This window comes from Papio anubis, chromosome 11, assembly GCF_008728515.1.
Source record: "Papio anubis isolate 15944 chromosome 11, Panubis1.0, whole genome shotgun sequence".
NCBI classification, from domain to species: domain Eukaryota; kingdom Metazoa; phylum Chordata; class Mammalia; order Primates; family Cercopithecidae; genus Papio; species Papio anubis.
In genome coordinates this window covers 105,770,866-105,782,905 of record NC_044986.1, presented here as the reverse complement: position 1 = coordinate 105,782,905, position 12,040 = coordinate 105,770,866, and the positions used below count along the sequence as shown (strand labels likewise).

At 41.5% G+C, this 12,040-nt stretch overlaps 1 pseudogene; it reads left to right on the top strand.

The window, feature by feature from the left end:
* Positions 1-12,040, top strand: part of LOC101018112 — a 49,409-nt pseudogene continuing 37,369 nt past the window's right edge.

Here is a 12,040-nt window from a genome sequence, read left to right as displayed (position 1 = left end):
ATGGAGACACTCAAATGTCTGTTAAGGGGAGAACTAGACTTCAGAGGGGATCTGAATGTCAAGATTGACAAGAATGAAAGACAAAATCTCCAAGATTTTAGGCAGTCCGCAGTCTGCAGCCAGAGGATTTCAAAGGGTGAATGCAAAGTGCCTTTGGATAACTTGAGAGTACATTGAAGTGTTTCAGAGCTCTCTGAGGAGGCAGATCAACACCTGATTTCGTCATCAGGGAAATATGAAGTTGTCAGTCATAAAGGAAACTGATTGGCTCCCATGACCCTGGCTCTGTGTTTAAAGATAACAGCCCTGCGAGGTCCAAGTCCATTCACGCTGCAAGGGAGCTTGGTTTGTGCCTTGGAGATGTAAGGAGCTGGTGGAAGAACAGAAATCAACCAGTTTGTTACATGTTAGGCCTCCCATTTATGGGGAACCAGATTTCATATGTGCACTTCACTACCATAGAGTGTAGCATAAATACAGGAAGGAGGAGGAGAATGCAGACATTGAGAAAAGCTAGAGGTGCAGACAGGAAGCTACTGCTTCAGCTGGTGCGTATTTTCCTGCTCCAGGCAGTGGGCATGTTAATAACTATCATCTACACATCTGCTTCTCCAAGTCTAAAGGTTGGGCAATTGTAAATTTTAGAAATTTTAAAAATGTGTCAAAGAGAGAAAATCCAATGAGAGTCCCTTAAGAGTCTGCAACCTCAGGACAGGCAGAGACCCCAGCCTCCACCCAGTAACGCACCTGTTATTTTCTGTGAATTGCTATCACTTTCAAGACACACAGATGTACTTGGCCTCCCAAAGTAAATACACTTTAGAAATGCCAGCATCTCTTGATAAATGTTAATTGACCCCTTTTTAATGTGTATTATTCTAATGGCTGCAACAAACTTTACTTAAAGGCCTTTGATTGTCTACCAAATATTCCCCTGACATTTTTTTATGGTAAACTTCACAAACATTTGGGGCTTGCAGAATCATGTTCAGCTTTCTTTCCAGAATTTCTTTGTACAATTGCAATTTAGCTTTCTTTCCAAATGGATTCACTGTGGCGTGAGACTTGATAGAATGTGAAGCAAATTCTCCTCCTGGAATTTGGCTGTAAGCCTAGAGGATGGGCTGCATAAATTATTCTAAATGCCATAGAATCTTGCATGTTATTTCTTTCTAGATTGTTTTAAATCTGCGTCAAGATGCCTGGAAGTGAGACACTAAACAAGCAACAGCTCATTGCACAAAAGAGAAATAGTGACTTGCAAAAAAAAAAAATAAATGAAACATCCTTTTTGTAAAATGCTGTCACTTGGAATTTAATTAAATGTCATCTTCTTGAGGAAATGTATGTTATTTGAACTAGGCCAGATCCCAGCAGGTTAAACAGCAATAGGGTAAATAGAAAGGAACACCCCTGTTAGAGAGAAAAGTTAAAATGAGGTTGTTGAGATCACAGGAGACTCCTCAGTCTATGAAGCAGTAAACTCCAGCAGAAGGGGTGTGTCCCTGGAAGGGGGAAGGCATCCATGTGGATTACAATTTTAATGTTAAAATTTTATTGTAAGTTCAGGATGTGCAGGTTTGTTACATAGGCAAACGTGTGCCAAGGTGGTTTGCTGCACCTATCAACCCATCACCTTGGTATTAAGCCCAGCATGCATTAGCTATTTTTTTTTTTTTTTTGAGACGGAGTCTTGCTCTGTCGCCCAGGCTGCAGTGCAGTGGCCGGATCTCAGCTCACTGCAAGCTCCGCCTCCCGGGTTCCCGCCATTCTCCTGGCTCAGCCTCCCGAGTAGCTGGGTCTACAGGCGGCCGCCACCGCGCCTGGCTAGTTTTTTTGTATTTTTTTAGTAGAGACGGGGTTTCACCGTGTTAGCCAGGATGGTCTCGATCTCCTGAGCTCGTGATCCGCCCGTCTCGGCCTCCCAAAGTGCTGGGATTACAGGCTTGAGCCACCGCGCCCGGCCTGTTGTTTTTCCTGATGCTCTTCCTGCCCTTACCCTCCTTCAGCAGGCCCCAGTGTGTGTCATTCCCCTCTCTGTGTCTGTGTGTTCTCATTGTTCAGCTCCCACTTATAAGTGAGAACATGTGGTGTTTGGTTTTCTGTTCCTGCATTAGTTTGCTGAGGATAATGGCTTCCAGCTCCATGTATGTCCCTGCAGAGGACATGATCTCATTTCTTTTTATGGCTGCATAGTATTCTGTGGTGTATATGTAACATGTGGATTTTGTATTGTTTTGCTTCATGACCTGATGTGAAGCTTTATTAAGGCACTAGGATAAGAGTTCATTTACTTCAGATAGACTGCTGTAGTCAGATTGATTTCCTTGTCATAAAATCACAACAAATACCTAACCCGGCAGTTGTCATCCGGAGACAGGAAAGCACTCAGCTCCCTCTAAAACTGCAAGAACGGTCCACTGCAAACTTCTCTCCGCCTCTCTCATAAGGATCAAACCAAGACCCCTGGATTATAAGAATCCAGTCAAAGTGCATCTGCACTCATGGATACATATATCAGTTTCTTGAGAAAAATTCTCTCTCTGCCAATAATACATCAGACCATGTGATACCTGCCCATGTAACAGTTATGGAAACAAGGCCAGGCATCATGGCTCACACCTTAATCCCAGAACTTTGGCAGGCTGAGACAGGCGGATCACGTGAGGCCAAGAGTTTGAGATCAGCCTGGTCAACATGATGAAACCCCATCTCTACTAAAAATACAAAAATTAGCCAGGCTTGGTGGCACACGCCTATAATCCCAGCTACTCAGAAGGCTGAAGTAGGAGAATTGCTTGAACCCAGGAGGTGGAGGTTGCAGTGAGCCGAGATAACACCACTGCACTCCAGCCTGGGCAGCAGGATAAGACTCCGTCTTTAAAAAAAAAAAAAAAAAAATACAGAAACAAACTTTGTGATATCGCGCATGTGACTTCTCAAAGCCCAGGCTACTTCATCTATAAAGTAAGGACAAAAATAGTACCTGATTCCTAGAATTCTTACGACAAGTAAATGATCTAAAATATTTAGCTTAGTGTTCTGCCATTAAACCCAAGAACAGTTTGCTACGCAACGATTATTGTTGCCAATGAAAGATGCGTTGATTTTGGTAGCAAGAATGCTGTCTTAGTCCTTGAGATAAACTGAAGGCGAAAAAGCCGAGAGGAACAATTAACTGGATGAACAGATTGCAAAATAAGCAATTCAAACTAGAAACTGCATAGCAGGAAGACCATTTCCCCTACAGTCTTGTTACTCATTCTCCCTCAAGTCTCATTGCTTTCTAGCATTTATGTCAGTATTATTCATTCCCCTTTCTAAACTATAAAAAAGCAAAAAGAAGGGAATTTCAAACATGAAGTGATTAAAAAAATTAAAAATTAAATACCAAAACCCAAGTCTATATAAAGAACAGATAGTGGGTTACGGAATTTAAGGAGGTAACTGCCTTATATGTTCTTTATTCATTTGTTAATTTATGGACGGTTTTACAGAAAAATCAAATAAGGCTGCTAAGTGTTATTTTGAAAACTATTTTTATGTTTCTGTATCTAATTTCCCTGTTAGCAAAATGAGGAAAATTTTTCTGACATCTCAAAGTCGTTTAAAAGAGAATTCATAAGTATAAGATGTTTTAAGCACATGCAAACAAACTTTATACGGACAGCCTAGGTCACAGATTCTGCCTAGGTCACAGGTTCTAGCTTCTGAACTTGTTTACCCACAGACTATTTCTGACACCAAATGTGTGGTGGGTTTTTCCCACACCAACCAATTTTCCAATTTTCCAAACAACTGGATTTCCTACCATCCACTCAACTCCACTAACTACCCAGGGCGAGCAGAGACCCCAGGGGTGAAGAATTCAGTCTCACAGGACTGCCCCCCCATTTCAGATGCCAAAAGCAAGTCTCAGGCCACCCATATTTCTAGCTGACCAGGTAAAATTTGCAGAACCCCACGACACACTTTTCAGTCCCAGTAATTTGCTAGAATAGCTCACAGATCTCAGGAAAACCATTCACTCACTGTCACCAGTTTATTGCAAAGGATATAACTCAGGAAGAGCCAAATGGAAGAGAGGCATAGGGTAAGATATGGGGGAGGGCACGGGGCTCCCATGCCCTCTCTGGGTGCTCCACCCTCCCAGCACCTCCATGTGTTCCCCATCTGGATGCAGGGGTTCTTATGGAGGTCTCATCACAGAGGCATGATTGATTAGTCATTGATCATTGGTGATTGACTCATTAGCTAGCCCCTCTCCCCTCCTGGAGGTTGTGAGGTGGAGCTCAAAGTACAACCCTCTAATCAGCCGCCATCCTGAAACTACCTAAGGGCCCAACAAGAGTCACTTCTTTAGAACAAAAGATGTTCCCATCACTTGGGAAATTCCAAGGGATTTAGGAGTTCTGTGTCAGGAACCTGGACAAAGACCAACTGTGTGACACTGTGTCACACAACCCTGTGAGTCAGGGATCTTTACCATCCCCCTCTCCTTCTGTGACACGTGCTCTTGCTTACAACAATAGGAATGCACCTGGACCAGGTGTGATGGTTCACACCTGCAACCCCAGCACTTGGGGATACTGAGGCGGGAGGATTGTTTGAGGCCAGCCTGTGCAACACAGTGAGACCCTATCTCTACAAAAAATTAGGAAATTAGCTGACTGTGGTGGTGCTCGTCTGTAGCCCCAGCTACTCAGGAGGCTGATGCAGGAGGATTGCTTGAGCCCAGAAGTGCCAGACTAACAGACTAAAGTGAACTAATATTGCACCACTGCACTACAGCTTGGGTGACAAGCAAGACACTGTCTCAAAAAAAAAAAAAAAAGAAAAGAAAAAGAAAGTATCTGCCCAGAGACTCCCATCATTCCTGAAGCAACTCCAAGCAGATGTCTCTGTAATGTGATAGTAAACTCACCTGGGAAGAGCAAACAAAACAAATTCATTTATTCAATGCATGTTTGTTGATCACCTTCCAAGATCCAAGTACCATTTTACATGCTGGAAGTAGTGATGTATTTATTTCACAAATAGTGTTGTTTTGTGCCAGGCACTGGTCTAAGCACTTTACAGATATTAGTTATTGAATTCTCTTCTTATCCTTGTGAGGCAGGTGCTCTTACTGTCACCATGTTGCAGAAGAGAAAAGCAGTTACTTAGTGGTTGAGCCACTGATCCACGGCCACACAGCAAGGAAGAAGCAGAGACCAAATACAAACCCGGAGACTTTGCTCTTGGCCACTACTCCGGGCTGTCTTTGGAACAAAACAGTAAACAAACAAACAAACAAACAAACGAAAAAACCAGCATAAATCCCTGCCCTCATGAGTTTATATTCTAGTGAGGAGCTACAGACAATCTGTTATCTAAGTAATATCTATGTATACATATAGTAAGTTAGAAAATGAATGCTATGTGGAAAAACAAAAGAGAGGAATGATCAGGAATGAGAAGCAGATTTCTCTTTGTAAGTGGGTAATCAGGAAAGGGAACATTTGAGCACTGACCTAAGAGTATTCAGACAAAGGGGGCAGCAAGTAGAAAGACCATGCAGAGGAAACCTTCCAGCACTTTCAGGAAGCAGCTAGGATGTCACTGTGGCCGGTGAGGAATGAGTTAAGGAGAGTCCTATAGAGGTCAGAGAGAAAATGTGACCGTGTGTTCCTGAGAAAGATGGAAAACCAGTGGGGAGTTCAGAGCAGTCCAGGGAGAAGATCTGACTTCCTATTGAAAAGGTTTACTCTGACTTCTGAGCAGGATAAAGGAAGAAACAGGAGACCAATTAGGAGGAGGCAGATGTCATCCAATGTCCTATAACAGGGACCTACCATACCAGTCCATGGCTTAGGAACTGGGCCACACAGCAGGAAGTGAGTGGCAGGTGAGCAAACAAAGCTTTATCAGTATTTACAGCCACTCCCCATCACTCACATTACCATCTGAGCTCTACCTCCTGTCAGATCTGCAGTGGCATTAGATTCTCATAGGTGGGCAAACCCTATTATGAAATGTGCATGTCAGGGATCTAGGTTGTGTAGATATGTGTAGATATAAAGATATGAGAATCTAATGCCTGATGATCTGTCACTGTCTCCCATCGCTCCCAGATGGGACCATCTAGTTGCAGGAAAACACACTCAGGGCTCCCACTAATTCTACATCATGATGGGTTGTATAATTATTTCATTATATATTACAATGCAATAATAATAGAAAGAAAGTACACAGTAAATGCAATGAGCTTGAATAATCTTGAAACTATCCCTCCACCCCTGTCCGTGGAAAAATTATCTTCCATGAGACTGGTCTCTGGTGCCAAAAACGTAGGGGACTGCTGTCTCACAAGATGTGAAGGTTCTTGATGGTAAGAGACACAACACAATGACAATATGCAAGAAGGCAGAACTCTCTGACACTTACAGCTCACAAGGAGAGGAGGCTGCCAGGCAGGGCCACACGGGGCTGCACCCCAGAGAAAGCAACAGCAAGTTGACAGTGGAGGGGATAGGTTACATGTGCCAAGTGGGGTAAGAATAGCTAGGGTTCTGGGCTCCCTGTGGATGGGTCAATTTGAATATGGTGGAGGACTCTGGAACATAGAGGCTGCTCCTACTTGTCAGGCAAGTGGCCCAGGGGCAATTAGGGTGAATGTTTAGTAGTTTGAATGTGAGCCCAGGCAGGGAAGTGGTTGCAGCATAGACTTAATTGGCTATTCAAGAAGGGAATAGACCAGCCTCCAGCAAGGACCTCAAAACTTGGTTAAGATGTAAAACAAAAACATAAATAAACTACATATATTACAATGAAGTAATGAAGATGGTGAGTATTGGTCCGATAGTGGTTCTATCTGAAGCAAGAGCCAACACTGTTTGCTGATGGGTTAGATATGGGGTGTGTGAGAAAGAGGAGTCCATAGGATCTCCAAGTTGAGGGCTTGAGTCTGGATGGCAATTGCCGCTAACAAAGATGAACAAGACCACAAAATGAACAAGTTTGTAAGGAAAAGTTAGAAGTTTAGTTTAGAATATTTGGTGTTTGAAATGTCTTTTTTTTAAAATATAAGATATTTAAGTAAACTTGTTGAGCAGAAGATAAATTTATGACTCTGAAGTTCAAAAGAGATGTCTGGACTGGAGATACAAATTTGGGGGTGTTTGACATAGATACGGTATCTAAAGCCATGGGACCCAGTGAGATCATCCGAGAAGTGAATGTAGATAAAGAAAAATATGTGGCCTACTGACTGCATTTTGGGGCAGTCCAACATGAAGAACTTGAGCCAAGGAGGAAGAAACAGTAGAAGAAAAAGAAAAGTGGTGGAGTAGAGGGTTTAGGATCCGAGTGAGCAAAGTGTTTCAAGGATATAGAAATGTTCAGACTCAGTGACAACCAAATAGGTATATTGACAATGACAATAAGATACTCTTGACCATCAAATTAGGAAGTCATTTACAAAACAGACACTTCATGTTGTCAAGGGTGCCATGCAGCACTTGTACCAATTTACACCACAATTAGGAAAAAAAACTGGATAGAACTTTCTGGAAAGCAAGTTAACATTATATAAAAGGAAAATCTATACAAAGTCTGCACGCTGACATTCAGCGGTTCCTCTTCTAGGAGTCTACCCTGAAGAAATAAACAGAAACATGGACAAAGTTTTATACACACAGATGTTCTGTGATTTGTTACATAGCAAATCATTCCAAAACTATTTATACTAACGAACAACTAAGAAAAAAATCAATTTTGAACAAGGAAAATTATTCAATAAATTATGAGCCTCATACTAAGAGGATTGTGTAGCCCAGAAAAATCATGGTTCAAAAGTATATTTAATGACCTGTGAAAGTCCTCATGATACTACATTCATTGAGGAAAACAAGGTATTGCTTTTCTTTCTCACAGTTATAACAAAAGTAATAATTACCACTTATTAGACACCTACTGTGTGCAAGGCACTGTGCTAATCATTTACATGTGTTATTTTTAATTCTATAATATAAGTATGATGAGAAGGCAGAGACTCAGAAGGTTGTTTTGATCATACTGTGTTTGATATTAACACATTTGGAATCTGAAGGAAACATACAAAATACACAGAAGGAAATCTGATGGCCTCTCCTAAAAACTCCTATGTTCCTAAAGAACTGTTCATGACCTACTACAGAAATATAATACAAACTGTGAGTTCATGATTCTTTTTTCTAAAGGGGGATTCTAAGAATGACAACAAAACGTAGAAGGAAGCACTGATTTCTTCCTGTAGAATTCATTTTCTCATAATTTCGTAATTCTAATCCCTCACCTATAAAAATAAGAATCACTATAGAAACCCCTAGCACTGCCAGGTATAGTTGATGCCTGAACAACCTGGGGGTCACGGGCACTGACGTCCTCAGAGTTGATGATCTGCTTATAACTTTTGATTTCTCAGAACTTAACTACTAATAACCTACTGTTGATCAGAAGCCTTGCCAGTAACATTAACAGCTGATTAACACATACACTAGTATCTACATATATTTTATCCACTCATGACAAACCTAAATTTTTCTATATTTCTAGACTATGTGTCTTGTCTGCCAGCTTATTTCAAATGTAACAGATCTCTAAAGAAAAGTTCCAATGTATTTATTGAAAAAATCCATGTACAAGTGGACCCACACAGTTCAAGCCCTTGTTGTTCAAGGGCCAACTGTATTTTTTTATTTCTTCAGCAGTGGAGTTAATTTGTTGTGAGGCAAAAGGAAGGAGTTAAAATACTTCTGGAAAATGTATTTTGAAGATGAACAGTGCTTACCTTTCCAACACAGTATCTTCCTCCTTCATTCTGTAACACATATTTTTCAAAGAGGTTCTTAAGGAATGGAAATTAATGTGCTTAGCATTCTAATGTATTCATTAATGTATTTCATGATGGCATACTATGTGCAGACATTTTGCTAGTTCTTTGAGATGTGGTTGGAGGACACTTGAGGAAATTGCATTATAACCTAAGTCACACATAGTTTCTGTTGCAGACAAGCTCACTGTCCGGAGGAGAAGACAAACACATCACACATACATGCAATACAGGTAACAAAATGGAGTTCACTGTTTCCTGATGGTTATCAGCAAAGTAAAAGAGACAGCATTCTAGGCAGAAAGCAGCAGGATCAAAAAACAAAATTGTGGCAGCCCTAGAGCGGGCTGGATATAGCAAGTAGTTCAGCATGGCAGGAATGGAGCTGTGCATAGGGTTAAAATTACAGTTAATGTAAATATTATTAAACTCAGCCGGGTGCGCTGGCTCACTCCTGTAATCCCAGCACTTTGGGAGGCTGAGGCAGGCAGATCACAAGGTCAGGAGTTCAAGACCAGCCTGGCCAACATGGTAAAACCCCATCTCTACTAAAGATACAAAAAATTAGCTGGGCGTGGTGGTGCGCACTTGTAATCCCAGGTACTCAGGAGGCTGAGGCAGCAGAATTGCTTGAACCGGGAGGCCGAGGTTGCAGTGAGCCAAGATTGCACCACTGGACTCCAGCCTGGGTGACAGAGTGAGACTCTGTCTCAAAAAATAAATTAAAAAATGAAAAAATAAGATTATTAAACTCTTTTTGTGCCTGGAAACTAGGAAGGCACTGAAAGATTTCATTTGGAAAAAATCATCAAAGTTCCATTTTAGTTGTGAGTCTATGACAGTAGTGTTCAGCAGGCAGCACAGAATGCAGAAAACTTAGGTCAGTGTTCAGAAGCACAGACTGCTTGGGTTCAAGTACTAAAGCTGTATGACTTCAGCAAGATGCTTACTTCTTTGTGCCTCCGTTTCCTCATTTAGAAGAATGATACAAAACCAGGCAGATTCAAATTTAGAGAGCTGATGTTAATAATGCATGCCTCATAATGTCAGTATGAGGATTAAATCTGAAATAGACGTAGTGCTTAGAACAGAGACAGCCATATACAATGCATTCAATAAAAGTTAGCTATCATTACATGTCTTTAGAAATCTGTAGCAGCTAGCTATTGTTACATAACAAATCATTCCAAAACTTGATGACTTAAAGCAGTCATTTATTTGTTCATGATTCTTCAGGTCAGCAATTTAGTCTGGGCTCAGCTGGGCAGTTTTTCTGATCTAGCCAGGCTAGGTTTGTTTGTGTGCCTGAGGTCAGCTGTGTACTCAGCTGTTCTACACAATCTTCCAACTTCCAGCAGGCTGGCCAAGTCTTGTTTTCATGGCAATGACGGAGTTTTAATAAGAAGAATTTAAGACCAAGGAGGTTTTAGACTTAGCTTGGAAATTACACACCATTATTTCTGCCACATCCTGTGGGCCAAAGCAAGTTACAAAACCAGGCAGATTCAAAGAGGAGAAAAACAGACTTTAGCATCTGATGGAAGGAGCAGCCAAGCCATACTACAAAAACCAAGGAGACAGGGAAAAGTAAAGGATTGTGGCCATTTTAGCAATCTACCACAAGGTCTGAAGCTCAGGATTAAGACTGAGATTGGTGATACTGATTCAGCAGTCATCATCTGTAAATAAATGATAGTAAAATCTTGAAGCGGATAAGCTCATTAAGAGAGCTCTTCTCATCATGAGAAAGAAAAAAAGAGGATTCAAGGCAAAACTCTTATAACATCAATTGTTAAGACTGGGCAGAGGAACAGAGAGCACAATGGGCCCTGAGCGAGGTTGAACACAAACATGGAGAAGGTAACAGCCAATGCGATGAGAATAATGAGGATTTAAGAAGTAATCTTTGGATTTAGCAGCAACCTTAGTGGGTTTGCCCATGGTGGAAGTCAGCATTTCGCAAACTCAAGAATGCATGGGAAATGAGCAGACCTGACTGGAAACAGTTTGGTGATATCAAGGAGGTGAAAGATACCATTGTACCTGGAGGAAGATGTGGAGTCCAAGAAGGGATTTTTGTTTATGTGTTTATTTTCCTTTTTTTTTTTTTTTTTTTTTAGGATGGGGGTCATTTAAGCTTTTAAATTCTAATTAATATGGAGTGAGGAGAGAGTAAAAGTTTAGAATTTCAGGAAAGCAGAAATAAGTGAGCCAGTGAAGGCAGAAGGAAATGTGATAGAGTTAAGGAAAATATGAACAAATATAGAAATAAGTTTGTTGGTTTTGTGGCAGTGGCAAGGGGCTTGTACAATGGATCCTACTTCCTCTGAGAAGAAGAGGATGAGAGCACATTCTACACCTTAGAGGAAATGTGGCTCAGTGGGAGGTTTCCACAGCAAGGTTGATGAAGCCGTGATGGAAACAGGAGAGAATTTAGGGAATCATCAAGGTCTGTCAGGTATCATGGCAGAGTCAGGTGACACTGGGTCCCAGGATGTGGAGAGGCCCCAGTATGCATGACTGAGGGATTTTCCCCCCAGAAGTCATAAACCAAGGTGTTGATATGGATAAGACAGAGAATTGGACGGCTTCAGAGTTGGGATATTTTTTTCCCCTGGTAAATGGAACAGAGAACCACCTGGGCCAAGCATAATTGAAGTGACAGGTAAACTGAGCTAAAGTGGAAAAAAAAAGTAAAGACAGCAGGGGATTGAGGAGAAGAAAGCAGCATAACATCAAGGAACTGAATAGTCTGTAAGATCAAGAACAAATGCAGTGACAGTGACTAAATGATGGAACTAGAAGAGTGTGTCACAGTCAGGGAGAAGAATGTATGAAGTTAACTTTTCAAGGTGAAGGCATCTCAGATTATAACAAGACCCAGGGTGTGGTTGTGACAAAGCTGAAACAGGTGGATGTTTACTAAAGGTGGGAAGGTCAAGACGAAGAGACTCATGCACTGAAAGGGTCACCATGTCCTAAAGTCACCAGACAATAATGGTGTTGAGGAGAAAAGAGGCACATGAATGAATCTTGTGCCAGAGTCTTCAGTGTGTTGGCGATGGCAGTGGGTTTGGGGTGGGAGCTTAACAGCTAACCAGTAGATGAGAGCGTGAAAGTCATCAGAATGAAAATGGAGTCACCAATGTTAAGAAAATTCTGTCAAATAGGGCTAGGGAAGGCCAGAAA